We start from the raw sequence: 16,076 nt of genomic DNA, 5'->3' as shown, positions 1-16,076 counted from the left end.
GCTTCCTTACAAACTCAACCCACTCAGACCTTATACAATCAATGTCATCCTGTATGTAAGTACGGGGCAAATCTTTCATCTGTAGACAATAAAGTGGTTCTAAATGAGTTTCATTCATAAAAAAGTATACACGCACGATAGTTTTATAACCGTTATGCTTACTATGTCTATGATAGAAGTACTCTTTGACAATATGATGCCACGCATGAACCACATCACATAATATCCACATTCTACTACTCCTGATTGCTTGGGACACTGGGGATATACATACAAATGATTTGACCTATGTTAGAAATAGAAATTAGTTTACAACCCATACCAACATAGATATTCACATACCTTCACGACCCTCCAATTAGAAATTAATTAATTGGAGAATTAATTAATAGTTTAGTTTAATTTGATTAAATTAAATTAATTAAATTAAAACTATAGGTTACGGGAGAGATATTCATTTAAATATGATTTAAATGAAATATTAATTAAATATGATTTAATTAATTAATTATTTTAATATATATTAATTTAATATTTATTTATTAAATTAATAAGGAACGTGGGTGGTTTTCTCATGTTCCCATTTATTCTCTCAACTTCCTACTTATTCCGTGTGAAGAAGAGGAAATTTTTGCATAACAAAAATTGAAGGTGAGTTCTGCGAACAACGAGACTCTCTCATTCTCTTTGAAAATTTTTTCTCTGTAAACAAAAATTCCTTCAATCCAATTTGGTTCTCACAAACCATCTCAATCAAAGAATAGGAAGGTTTCTAAGTGGTGGTGCCCTAAGTTGGTGTTTGGTAGATTCATAGTCGTCAATGAGAGTAAGTTCTTCTTTTATGTATTTTCTTCAAAGCATGTTTAACCATAGAAATTATTTTTGTAATTTTGCCAATGTATTGGTATTTTTTAAGGTTCAAATTATAATTGAGTCTCTGTAATTCCTCCACTGTAAAGGGCTTTTTATCCCTTCAATTGATACCAGAGCCATCTCAGTTTTAATTGAGAATTTTAAAAAAATTGCATTGGTTAGGTGGGATCTCTGCATTATGAATGTGGTTTTTGCAATTGAATGTTTCTGTAGTTTCGGCCATAGATTTACTGTTTTGATAAGATCAAAATGTAAAGGCCCCTGTGCTTTTGGGCATTTTAATTTGTAAATCTGTTATTTAGAGTCCAATTTTTAGATTCGGGGTGTTTTTTTGAGTTTTTCGACACCAAATTTGCCCAAAATAGACAGTCAGAAGGCCATGAACGGGTTTTTTTCGATTCTGTACGGAAACTGAAGCGAGAAAAAAAAATCCACGATTGGAGGTAGAAGAAGGGATGACGTCAGCAGCAGCTAGGATAGGTGCGGCTCGGTTTAGTGGCGGTCGGCTCCGGTCGGCTCAGTTCAGCTCGGTCGGTGCCGGTTCTTCATCTAACGCCGGTTTAGGCTTTTTTGAGCCAGTTTTTCATATTTTGGGCCGGTTTAAGCATTTTTTGACCGATTTGGAGCGGTTTTTGATTGGTTCAAGATTTTTGGGTCCGGTATGAAGCTTTTTGAAGGTTTTGAGACCGGTTTTGGAGCTTTGAAAGCACTTTTAGGATAAATTTAAGGCTTTATTATTTTAATTTTTGCTTTATTTTATCATAGGGGCCAATTTTACAGGTTCAATTGTTATTTAAATGCTTTATGTATGTCATTTAGATAAATCCTACATTAGGTTAAGCATGTTCATGCATTTTTATATATTATAAATGTTATGTTATAATGTATGGTTTTAATGCATGATTGTGAATTTCGTGAATAATTTAAAATATGTTGATATTTTAAATATATGAAATTGGATAAGCATGATGCATGACATTACTTAGTTAAATATAATTTGTTATATTAAAATTAATGTCTTGTGTATGCTTGATTGATTTTCATATTTTTTTTTTATGTAATTGTTAAGATGAAAATGTAACGCCCCAAAATCCAAGAAATTTAAACTTTATTAGCTTAAGGGTAAATTTAGAATTTTGGGTGTTATTTAATGAGGAAGTACCTTACCTTATGGAGATTTGATCGCATTGGATGTTTGCCAAAAAAAAAAAAAAAAAAAAAAAGAAATATATATATATATATATATATCTATTTGTCTAAATGTTGGAAGTAATGATTGTTTTGGTTGGCCTTAGATTTTTATGTATTGGATACTTAATTAATGAGGTTTAAGGATAAAATAAAATAATTATTTGTGAAGGTAATATAATTATTTATTTTTGTTGAAAGGGTAAAAGTGATGTGATATGGAGAGAGGGAGATTTGATGGATTAAATGAAGAGAGAGGATGGGTGGTTGTTATTTGGAGTAAAATAGGGAAAAAGATAAAAAAAAAATGATAATTATTATATTATTATTTTTTATTAAAAAGGGGCATTGGAAAGCGTGGGAGACTATTCATCATCTCCCCCAAGTAAACACTAATCCTAAATCCCTCCATCCTAGCCGCCGTCGCCGCCCTACTCCAACCGTCGCCGTCGAACGATCATCGCAGGCCAACCCAACGCCGATAGCCACTCTCCCAGCCGCATCGGAGAGCCATCCAAGTCGAGCCGCCGTATGTCGAGCGTCAACCGCAAGCGTCACGCGCTTGCGTCTTCTCCGCCGTAGTCCGCCCATTCTACCGTCGACCACTAGCCAACGCTGCATCGTCGAAGGTCTGTGTCCAGCATCTCACCCGTCGCCCGAACCCGGATCCGACCCGCACGCCGTGTCGCTTCACCGCGTAAAGTCGCCCGCCCCCGCGCTGCTTGCACGCCGTTCGCCCCGCTCCGCGCGCCGCTCGCTCCGCGCCACCAGCTGCGCCCGCACCGCATCTGTGAGCCGATTTCCTCTCCAGCCGAGCCAGTTGAGCCGCCAAGCTCCCTTTTAGCCCGTTTTGACTCACATTTTTTCGGTAAGCCTCGGTAGGTTGAGTTTGATTTTAACCTATTCAATTAAGGTAGTTTGACCCTAACTAAATTTGTCGTTGAATTAAACTAACTCAACTAATTGGAAGTCGAGCTGGGGATTTGTCCAACTAATTCCAAACTAAGTCCGACCTTGATCTTGGGTAAGTCACCTCAAGTAAGTTTTGGACCAGTTTCCCTTGAGGGTAAATTACTAAATTGTGGACTTTTGATCCTTTAGGACTTTCGCCGCTTGGGGGAGCGTGTTGTTACTGCTAAGACTTGTTGAGTAATCTCCAGGTAAGAGATTCTCCTACTAGACCTTCGTTTTACATCAAAGGAACTGCATGTTTGAATTTATGGTTACGTATTGATGATGGCGAAGTACCCGTCTTGGGTTTGTAGAGAGGGAGAGAAAGATAGGTTGGTCGTTTCGCCTGCTGATTTACTTCATGGTTAACGTAAATAGTATGTCAATGCTACTGCCTTCGTTCTAGAGATATGATGTGTTAGGGTTGCTACGTTATGGTTGATATGTTATAGCATGTATTGATGGAATTATGATATGCATGACAAGTTATGATGTGATTGATGAGATGTCGTGTATATGTGATGTGTAGGGTGTATGTTAGCTTCTTATTAGAGTCGTACACATATGGGTGTCCTTCGGGATCGCCACTTTTATGACACAGACATGATGGAGAGACCCGACGGGGTCGCTCTCACTTATGACTGCGTAGTCCGACGGGATTACCAGTCTGACATTGACATTGACATAGACATGACGTGTGTAGTCCGACGGGACCGCTCGTAGCCCGAGCGTCTTAGGTATTCTCTTGGGAATTACCAAGGACTAGCTTATCCCTACGGGGGCACATGTTGCACGTGTTTGGGGACGTGTCAGTTCAGGGGTACCACTTTCAGGGCTCTAATAGGGAGTTAACAGGCACCTAGTGGGACTAGTAGGGGGTCCCTTACTGAGTATTTTTATGCTCACTCTTTCCATTTCCATTTTTCAGGCAGAGGCAGAGGTAGGAAATAAGGCAAGCTGGCGAGTGACCAGAAGTGATCGTGGTGGGCCATAGGGACACGTTTGCTTCCGCTTGTGTCAAAGTTGGATTTTAGTATTGCATTTCAGTTTTTTCGTTTATTTTATTGGTTATTTTATTTTGTTAAAAGTAGATAGGGCCCGAGTTAGAACTTTGTTTTACACTTATTTCACATTTTCTTTGTTAAACATTTTTTTGTTATTTGAAAACTGGAGGATTTGACTTACTCTAATTTCGAAAAAAATTACATACTCATATGTTCATTTAAATAGTAATGACTTCGACTTAGTATAAGGAGTTGGGTCGTTACAGAAAATTAATTTGCATTGTGCATATTACATCCATAGTTTAATATAATTGTTATATTAATGTAATGTATCCATGTAATATGATTTTATTTAATTATAATTTGATTTTAATTATTTAAACCATAATATGCATGAGTATATGGCTAATTAACTAATTTTATAATAGTTATAAAATTTAATAATTAGAAACCGTCAACCTATAATAAAGAGTTCCATGCAAACATAGGATCTTAGGATTAATTTGATTTAATTTTAAATTGTTTAAAATTAAATAGACCTAAGATCACATTAATTCTAATAGGATTAGAATTAAGTTTTATTTTAGTTTAATGAAACTAAATAGGACAAATAGGATTTTAGGTTATATGGGAACTCCACCGGTAAAGTTCTGTCTAATGCTGGGGGTACTTAAGTTGACGAAACACCTCCTACCTGGGAACTGACTTAGAACATGCGTTGAATTAACCTTATTCCTATTAGCATAAGATGTGATTAGGTAAATTAAATGGTTTAATACACCTAGAAACTTTAGAGTAAAGTTTTATTATAAGTGTTATAATAGGAATAGACTTAGTTAGATTCATTTAGCCGGAATTTAGCTAAGTACAACTAAATCCTAAATTAATAGAACATTTTAGTGGGAGAAAAATGGTATATATGATATATCAATTTTTAACTCTTACGTCCCTAAGAGTTCACACGTGAGATCCATACTCGGCTTCGTGTCGCCCTGGCGCAGCCTCCCTTCGAAAAGTGTTTGTATGGATCAATAATAAGGTGAATAGGGGAAATGTTCATAGTAAGTGGGAGAAGTATGCGTGTCAACGTATCCTACCGTCTCCTCCATTAGGTTACACCGTGAGATTTCTATGATCCACCTGCGTGTCGTCCTGGAGCGACCATCCTTTTGGAGGGCCTGATCATTTAAGTCAAAACATCGCAAACTCCAGAAATGGATAGGACTTCTTAGGTTAATCTTCAACAGTTGTCTTTCTTAACGGTAGCCTGTTGAAGCGTACCTCTGGGATCTAAAAATCGTAGGGTCACATTTACGGGATGAATTAAGTTAGTTAATGAATCCTTGACCGAACAACGATAGCTAAGAACTATTGGAATAAGAGTTATTCTGGTATTAGTAATTAGCTGAGATTGTCTCAATTCAGAAGAGGAGTAGTTGATTACCCTTCGGTGACTGTTGCTCTAAACTTTTGAAGTATCGTTGCAAAAACTAAATCATTAGTTTTATTAGGGTTCTTTGATTATTTGTTTTTGCTGAATTAATTTGATTATTTTATGTAATGGGTTAAGACAAAGATAACTAATACGGTCAATTGTTTGCTATTTCAGCATGTCTTCCTCAATTATTGCATTGCTTAAAAAAGATCAATTAACCGGTGAAAATTATGTGACGTGGAAATCAAAACTGAATATGATTCTAGTTATCGCTGATCTACGCTTCATCTTAATGGAGGAATGTCCTCATTTCCCCTCTCAAAATGCATCCCAAAGTGTTAAGGATGCATATGACCGTTGAACAAAGGCCAATGACAAGGCCAGCCTCTACATCTTGGCTAGTATGTCTGACATATTGAGCAAGAAACATGAGATCATGGTCACTGCACGTCAGATCATGGACTTCCTTAGAGAGATGTTTGGGCAATCGTCCATTCAGATTAAACAAGAGGCTATTAAATACGTTTATAATGTACATATGAAAGAGGACCAAGCTGTTAGAGAACATGTTCTTGACATGATAGTCAACTTCAATGTAGCATAAATGAATAGAGTGGTTTTTGATGAGAAGAGTCAAGTGTCCTATATCTTGAAATCTCTTTCGAAGAGCTTTCTTCAATTTCGTAGCAATGTGAAAATAAATAAGATAGAGTACAACATTGCTACCCTCCTAAAAGAGTTGTAAAATTTTTCTTTTAAGGGACAGAAAGAAGGAGAGGCAAATTTTGCCCATTCTAGGAGGTTTGCACCTTCATCTTTTGGATCTAAGAAAATTCAGAATAGGAAAGGAGGGAAGAGAAAAGGTCCTACTGTTGCTGCTGAGGGCAAAGGAAAGGCGAAGGTAGCCATCAAGGGGAAATGTTTCCACTGCAATGTTGATGGACATTGGAAAAGAAACTGCCCCAAGTACCTTACTAAGAAGAAAGAAAAGGAAGGTAAATATGATTTACTTGTCTTAGAAACAGGCTTAGTGGAAAATGACCAAAATGCCTAGATACTTGATTCAGGGGCCACTAACCATGTTTGTTATTCTTTACAGAAAACTAATTACTTCAAGCAGCTTGAGGAGGGTGAGATGACACTCAAGGTTGGAACGGGAGATGTCATTGCAGCTCACGCAGTAGGAGATGCTAAGTTGTTTTTTGGAAATAGATTCATGTTTTTGGAAAACTTGTACATAGTTCCTAAAATTAAAAGGAACTTAGTTTCCGTTTCTTGTCTTATTGAACATATGTACTCAATTAATTTTTCTATGAATGAAGCGTTCATTTCTAAGAATGGTGTATATATTTGTGCGGCTAAGCTCGAAAACAACTTGTATATATTAAGACCTAATGAAGCCAAAACAGTTTTAAATCATGAGATGTTTAGAACTGCTAACACTCAAAATAAAAAGCAAAGAATTTCTCCAAAAAAAAAAAACAATACCTATCTTTGGCATTTAAGATTAGGTCACATAAATCTCGATCGGATCGGGAGATTGGTAAAGAATGGACTTCTAAACGAGTTAAAAGATCATTCATTACCTCCATGTGAATTTTGTCTTGAAGAAAAAATGACAAAGAGACCTTTTACTAGAAAAGGTTATAGAGCCAAAGCGCCTTTAGAACTTATACATTCAGACCTCTGTGGTCCAATGAATGTAAAAGCTAAAGGGGGTTTTGAATACTTCATCTCTTTTATAGGTGATTATTTGAGGTATGGTAATTTATACTTAATGGAGCATAAGTCTGAAGCTCCTAAAAAGTTTAAGGAGAATAAGGCTGAAATTGAAAATCTATTAAGTAAAAAGATTAAAATACTTCGATCTGATCAAGGTGGATAGTACATGGATTTGAGGTTCCAAGACTATATGATAGAACATGAAATCCAATTCCAACTCTCAGCACCTAGTACACCTCAACAAAATGGTGTATCATAAAGGAGAAATAGAACCTTGTTAGACATGGTTCGTTCAATGATGAGTTATGCTCAATTGCCTAGCTCGTTTTGGAGGTATGCAGTAGAGACTGCAGTTCATATCTTGAACAATGTTCCCTCCAAGAGTGTTTCTGAAACACCTTTTTAGTTATGGAGAGGACGTAAACCTAGTTTAAGTCACTTCAAAATCTGGGGTTGTCCAACAAACGTGTTAGTGACAAATCCCAAGAAGTTGGAACCTCGTTCAAGGTTATGCCAATTTGTTGGTTAGCCTAAAGAGACAAGAGATGGTCTATTCTTCGATCCACAAGAAAATAAAGTGTTTGTATCAACAAATGCTACTTTCTTAGATGAAAACCACATGACAGATCACAAACCACAAAGCAAATTAGTATTAAATAAAGCTAATGATGAATCGACAAAGGTTGTTAATGAAGTTGGTCCTTCATCAAGAGTTGATGAAACCACCACATCAGGTCAGTCTCATCCATCTCAATCGTTGAGAATGCCTCGACGTAGTGGGAGGATTGTATCACAACCTAACCGTTACTTGGGTTTAACTGAAACTCAGGTTTTCATACCAGATGATGGTGTTGAGGATCCATTGTCCTATAAACAGGCAAAGAATGATGTAGATAAGGACCAATGGATTAAAGCCATGGACCTTGAAATGGAGTCTATATACTTCAATTCAGTGTGGGAGCTTGTAGATCTACCCGAAGGGGTAAAACCTATAGGATGTAAATGGATCTATAAGAGAAAAAGAGATTCAGCTGGGAAGGTACAGACCTTCAAAGCTAGACTTGTAGCAAAAGGATATACCCAAAGGGAAGGGGTTAACTATGAAGAAACTTTTTCTCATGTTGCTACGTTAAAGTCTATAAGGATTCCTTTGTCCATCGCCACAGTTTATGATTATGAAATATGGCAAATGGATGTCAAGACTGCTTTTCTAAATGGCAATCTTGAACAGAGTATCTTTATGTCTCAGCCCGAGGGGTTCATAACCCAAGGTCAAGAGCAAAAAGTTTGCAAGTTGAATCGATCCATTTATGGGTTGAAACAAGCATCTAGATCTTGGAACATTAGATTTGATACTGCGATCAAATCCTACGGTTTTGACCAAAATGTTGATGAACCTTGAGTATATAAGAAAATCAACAAAGGAAAAGTAGTTTTCTTAGTACTTTATGTGGACGATATCCTCCTCATTGGGAATGATGTGGGATACCTTACTGACGTTAAAACTTGGCTAGCAGCCCAATTCCAAATGAAATATTTAGGAGAGGCACAATATGTTCTTGGAATCCAAATCATAAGAACAAAACGCTAGCATTGTCTCAAGCAACTTATATCGAAAAAATGTTGGTTTGATATTCGATGCAGAACTCTAAGAAGGATTTATTACCTTTTAGGCATGGGGTTCACTTGTCTAAGGAACAATGTCCTAAGACACCTCAAGAAGTTGAGGATATGAGACGTATTCCCTATGCCTCAGTTGTGGGCAGCTTAATGTATGCTATGCTCTGCACTAGGCCAGGCATTTGTTATGCAGTGAGAATAGTCAGTAGGTATTAGTCCAATCCAGGGTTAGACCACTAGATGGTGGTTAAAATTATTCTCAAGTATCTTATGAGAACGAGAGACTACATGCTTGTGTAAGAAGCTAAGGATTTTATCCTTATAGGATACACTGATTCTGATTTCCAAACCGATAAGGATTCTAGGAAATCCATATTAGGATCAGTGTTCACCCTAAATGAGGGAGCTGTAGTATGGCGTAGCATCAAGCAAGGATGCATTGCAGACTCTACAATGGAGGCTAAGTACGTAGCTGCTTGTGAAGCAGCAAAAGAAGCAGTTTGGCTTAGGAAGTTTCTACATGATTCGGAAGTTGTTCCAAACATGAACTTGTCCATCACTCTATATTATGATAACAATGGGGCAGTAGCCAATTCTAAAGAACCTCGCAGCCACAAACGAGGGAAATACATAGAGAGGAAGTACCACCTGATACGGGAGATTGTGCAATGAGGGGATATGATCGTGACCAAGATCGCTTCGAAGCACAACATTGCTGATCCATTTACGAAGACTCTCACGGCTAAAGTGTTTGAGGGTCATCTAGAAAGTTTAGGTCTACGAGATATGTATATTAGGTAACCTAGGGCAAGTGGGAGATGTGTAATGGGTATGATGATGCCCTAGTTTATTGTATTTGTATATATACATTTTATGTAATATACTTGTACATTTTACCATTTCCAATGTTTGAGGATTACTTTATTATGTACATCCCATAAGGACTAGAGTTTTAGTCCAAGTGGGATTTTGTGGGTTTTATGTCCTAAAACTCGTAGATAGTAAATATAATCAATTGACCGTTATTAATAAAGTGTTTTATTATTATAATTTCAATAAGTGTCATTGATTATATTATTAGTTTTGTCTTAATAACCTAAATCCAATAAACTAAGATCCTAAGTTTTTTGATGAGTCTTGAACAATATGTAGAGACATACGGGGATAAATGTTCAAGATCAGCTTAAAGGGTCTATAGTATAGGGTTAAGGTTGGGTTCCTTATCTTGTTAATACTATGGATACGGCTCACTTTGGATTTGATACAAACATATTAATCCAATGCGTTCATGTATGCGACATGCAAGTGAAGGTATCTTATGCAATGAGTTTGCATAAGACCGGACCACGAAATAGTAATCACTAGATGTAACTCCGTTAACTAGTTGAGTTTCTATTTCATTAAGATGACCTAGGTAACTTAATCTTAATCCTGAGTGTATTATGAACTCCTGTTTGAGAGGGATTGTCCTTTGATTTGTACGGGTGAGAGTTGCTAGATTGTCGACTCAATATGCTTATCATTTTAGGGACAAGACTGAGTGGGGAGCTGGAAACATAATCACACAAGATGGAATTCACTCATTCTCACCTTTAGGGTAAATAGATAAGTGTTCTCTTAAATGGTGTCTCCAGGACTTAAACAAAGGGTCATGCCCTCTCTATGGCACGAGAGGGATTTCTGTTTAGTGGTTAGACCATAAACAAGTTGTTCATTAGAGGAGCACTGGTATTTAAGGACTAAAAGTAACCTAGGGGTAAAACGGTAATTTGACTTAGTTGGTGTTACAAACACTTGTGAATGACTAACTCACTACAAAAGAAGGGGGTACTGCCGATGCTAAAAAACGTCTGCAAAAATAAAAACTACGTTGGGAAAGGATATACCGACGTACATCACGATATCGAGAGAATCGGGTCGAGAATACCTCTTTCCCGACGGACCTTATGTCGACGCACCTCGCGGCGTCGGGAATGCCTCTTTTCCGATGTTTTTTTCCCGACGTTTCATTGCGTCGGGAATTCCTTTTTATATATATATATATTTTAATATTTCATTTCTATTTTCTTTCCTTAAAATATTTTACTCAAACATTCACAACGATGTTCGGATTGTTCAAATATTTTTTCCGACGTTTTGGATTAAATTAAAAAAAATTAAATATAAATCAAAATAAATTAAGAAATATACACACAAATTAAAAAAAAGATTTAAAATTAATAATACGAATAAATTCACAAAATATTAGTAAGCTTAATACAAAAAATATAGCTCTTATAATACAAGAAAACACAAACATAACAAAAAGTCTCCCAACGAGGTGCATATGCGTCATTCTACACCTTCGGTCCCAAAAATGATATAAAAGTAACTAAATTTTGTACATAATCATATATTGCAAAAACTTAAGAATAATAGAGACATATATACGTACCACAGAGCTAGGGATCATGTAGTGGTCCCTGTTGTGCACGAGTTAATTCTTCTATCATCTTTTTCATTGTTTCCCCTTGTGAAGCTAACGCTTGGTGATTTCTATCTTGTACTTCAATCCGTTTCAAAGCTTCATGAAGTTTAGCTTGTAATTCAATATCTTTTTCTGTGGACTGCGAACGAGATGTCAACGAACTGCTTGCACTCGCCGTTTTGCGGGCTTTGGCTTGGGTCCCCAACCAAGGCCTTTAGAGTAGCCTGGTCGTCTACCTAACACCTGATCGCATATCTCATCCTCAGAGAGTGGCTGACTACCCTCTGGGGTAGGCTAGGATTGGAGTTCCAGCATTTGATTATGCAACAAATTTAAAAACTATGTTAGGTAACGCGCAAAAATATATAATGAAAGTGGATAATTAATAAGGGCATAACTTACATGCGCATCCTCGGCAGCTTGCGACACGAACGTCCCAGCTCAAACGTGTGTTTTTCGGAACAAGTCCACACGATCGACCCACTCCCCTTTTCTCTCAGCGAGCTCGTACTGTCGTTGTAGAAACGACTTGGACCCGGTACTATGATTGTAAGGCTGCTTCTGTTTAGCAGCCTTGTTCGTCCATGATTGCTCCTGCATTAAAACAATTATATTGTTTATTTCTTATACATATTAAAACTTGTTATCATAATTAATCATGACAAATACCTGGAATGCACGACTGATATAGTGGTTGCAGAGGAAGTGCCAATCCTCATGACGTCCAACCAATGCGTTTGGTGGGTTGGCACGAGACTCCTCCGGGTCGTTGTACTTTTTGAAATATCTGTGACAGTCGGCCCGGAACTCTTTAAAGGTCATGAGCATTGATGCTCAACAAACCTATTCATTGATTGATCATTGAAATCAAGCACAAACAATCGCTACACATTACAAACATAACACATTAGATTGGTTAAATTTAGATATGTTTCAAATGAAATTATAAATGTGTAGTGCACTTAATTACCTGGAGCTCGCCCTTGACGACCTCAATGTATTCTCTCCTAACGTCCGCCCACTTAAGACAGCGTGCGGGAAATGTCTTTCGCATGCACACGCCTATCGCCTGGCTAAAGCGAACGACGTGTGAGAAAATAGGCTTCTCTGCTCCAAGGGCGATCATCATCGGAATGCGCCCATTCATTGCAACGTGGCGCTCTAACTCCAAGAGTCGAGACTGCGCACGTCTGCTAGGAGTCGGAGTCGCATGTTGTTGAGAAGAAGACCCTACTCAATAAATCGATAATAACATATAATGATAGAAAAAAGAACATGAAATAATCGTAAGTTAAAATGAAGAAAATTCTTAGACTCACCCGTATTGTCGCCCACAGACGACGACCCTCCCACAATGTTATCTAAATCGTCCTCAAACTCGAGGAACATATCGTCCGTCTCCATAAAATTATTACGTCGATATGACATAATGGCTGTGGACATAGAAAACAAACATTCAATAAGTAAATACGAACACATAGCTAGAATCAAAATATATAAACTAGATAAATATGTGGGTACGTGGTATGTCACTATAATTCGTCATCGCTTTCATTTGACAAGTGTTCATCCACATCGTCGATGAAGTCATCAGTGACATGACGCATAATCAGTCTTTCAACGATTGTGGGATCAACGTCATTTCTGCATAGAGTGTCATCCTCGATGTGGTCATCCACTTGATGGCTTACAACAACTTCTAGTATATTAATATGGTCATTCTGAATATCCTCCACTTCTGGCACGTCCCATGTCATTGGTTGGAGATACACATCAATTTTCCTACCAGAAGATTTAGGACCGGGTATGAGCAGTGACATAAAGAAATTTGTCGAGCAGTGACATAAAGAAATTTGTCTCTTTCATGCATTTCTATGGTGGCAAATTGTAAGGAAGTAACACAACAGGCCACATACTGTACGAGGTACTCATTTGACCAAATGAGTTAAGCCCATCTAAAGCCAAGCCCAACACGTTCCGTGGATCAGAAGCAAAATCAGGAAATTCAGAATCAAAGTGCTTCCACCCCTCTGCATTAGCTGGATGTCTCAAGGCATCATCTGTTTCAACACGTTTATCCCTATGTCATCTCATGTCAGTAGATCCTTCTTGCGATACAAACAAGCGCTGTAATCTAGGTACCAAAGGAAAGTGGCGCAATACCTTATGCAGAATTTTTCCCATCTATTATGATTAACCTTGTACCTAGCCTCGCCACATGTAGGACAATGTTGCAAATTAGTAAACTCTTTCCAATACAATACACAGTCATACTTGCACACGTGAATAGTCTCGTATCACAAGCCAAAGTCACAAAGTTTTCGTTTTGCTTCATAAAATGAACTAGGAATAGTACTACTACACATTGGAAATGCTGCTCTTAAGAGTTCTAACAACATGTCGAACAACTTGTTACTCTAACCATTTAAAACTTTCACATGCCAAAAAATTCAATGACGAAACATGAGAAAATTGTTTTATAAAACATGAGAGAGAAAATAAATAATTGAAAACATCATAAATGAAAGTATTGAAGACTTTCAATTGCAAAGAAAAAGCTTAGTTTGCAAAGAGTGCGACAAGGCCTGAGCGGGAATTCACAACTACTATGCCTCCCCTATAGTACATATTTAGATTTTTGGTCTTGGCAAACTTGCATATGAAAATGCCGAAATTTCACACTCTAGCTTGGCGACACGAAAATGAAAGCAATACAGTAAACTACTTACAAGACATAAAGATAAAGCGATTTTGGGGTATTCAGGCCTACGACCATAGGCAAACAACGTCTTGGACAAGTATGCCCGTTACATTCTCCCCCACCTAAACAGTTGACGTCCCTGTCAACTGGCGAAGCTAGAACTCTATGATCTTCTGCTTCCATGTTTCAAGATCTTCGACACGTTCTCAGGTTGTTACCTCCACGGGAAGGTTCTTCCACTCCACTAGGAATTTATGTATCTCCCTTGTGGGTCTTCTACCTTTCCTTACTCTGTCAGCAAGGATTTCTTTGACTTCTCTATCTTCTTCCTATTTTAGGTCGACAGATAACCGTACAACGTTGTTGCACAGTTGATTGGAAATTTGATCATCTGCTTTAAACTCAAGGCGGCATCGCTTTTGATCCACCCTCTTCTTCATCTGCCTCAAAGCTTTTTCTAGGCATGCTTGAGCGATGTCAGCCACCTGTTCCTATTCCTCTTCAAATCTGTGAACTTCAAGGTTGTTCCCTACATAAGGACCATCACCAAGCAGCGGCAATATAGAATGCCCACTACCATCAATCTCAAATTGATTTCTTCTGGTCCGCCATCAACAACATGATGCAGATATTCTCCGAACATACAGTTGAATCGTCCGACCTCAACTTTGAAAGGCTTGGTCGCATTAGTGACCCCAAGACTTGGCCCCTTAGTCGTAGTTTGCTTCAAACCATGGAAGGCGACCTGACACTCGGGGTTCCCATCCCACTAAATGTCCTTTTTCAACAACTCAGTCTGCGAGCTTGCTCTTTTTGAGAACCCTTCCCCATATTGCCTGTTGTGATTAGCTAATCTAGGGTAAGTGCGTAACTCCACGACTAATTCCAATATTCTAAAATCACATGTTGCTGCAATCTTCCTTTTTCCCATGCACATTGGTAAAACTCCATTACACGACCCAACGAGTTTATCTGTCTTTGCACATAGTAGCACCTTCCTCTCTTGGCATCGGTGGGACTAGATGGCGCTATAGGGAACTCATACGCTATATGTCCTGTGACACAAGTCGTCTCGGGTCCCTCTGCCTCCGTTATTCTTACTCACTAATACCTTGGTTGGACGTCTGACTTCGAGAAATACTTCTCCCCACGTGAGCGGTCAACCAGGTTAGTGAGTATAGGAAATGGGTATTGGCGGCGAACTATGAGCTTATTCAGGGTACGACAGTCAATACACCGTCGTATGCTTCTGTCCTTCTTCTTCAGGGAAAGGACTAGGGCTCCATACCTGTACAGGTCTACTAAATCCTGTATTCAACAATTCCTTCAACTATTTCCAAAGTTCGACTACCTCGGATGGTGCCATACGATAAGCATTCTTCGTAGGCACTTTTTCCTCTAGCAACGATTTTATCCCATGGTCAATAATCCTTCATATCAACAAGGATTTAGGCCAACTATTTGGCATCACACCATGGCACTTCTCTGGGACACACAGAGTGTCTTTGGGGATTGTCTCCCCCGATTTTTCCAACGCCTCAAGCAGGATGGCTACAGATGTTGGTTCCTCTTGGACGAGACTCTTATCCAGTTGCATGGCCAATATCATTTTAAACTCGTTAGGCTGATGAATATATACTACTACTGCTACTACTACTACAAAAATGTATTATTGTACATTTACCTACTACTACTACATCAAATTAATAATGGTACACTCAAGTTTCAAAAGATGTGCATAACATTGTATGTAATATATCTCAATTTTAATTTTGATAAAGTTGAATAGGAATTTTTGCTTACTAAATGTTGTAGCAAATCTATTTCAGAAAATATATATGTCTGTATGCTAGGTTTTCTTTCTTTCACTTTTGTAACCAATGTATTATGACTTTTATTTGGTTTAATAAACAAAAATTTAGTGATTTATTGCAAACTTCTGTTCATTGCGTACTTGTATAACATATTATCTCACCAAATTTAAAATATCTATTCATCAACAAAATAATTTAACTAGATTATAAAGAATTAAAATAAAACAAATTTTATCATTTCATTCTACTATATGTTAAATAATATTTATTTTTATAAAAATAAATTTTGTTAATAAACAAA

Source organism: Cucumis melo, chromosome 9, assembly GCF_025177605.1.
Source record: "Cucumis melo cultivar AY chromosome 9, USDA_Cmelo_AY_1.0, whole genome shotgun sequence".
In the NCBI taxonomy this organism is placed as follows: Eukaryota; Viridiplantae; Streptophyta; class Magnoliopsida; order Cucurbitales; family Cucurbitaceae; genus Cucumis; species Cucumis melo.
Note: the sequence above shows the minus strand (reverse complement) of the source record.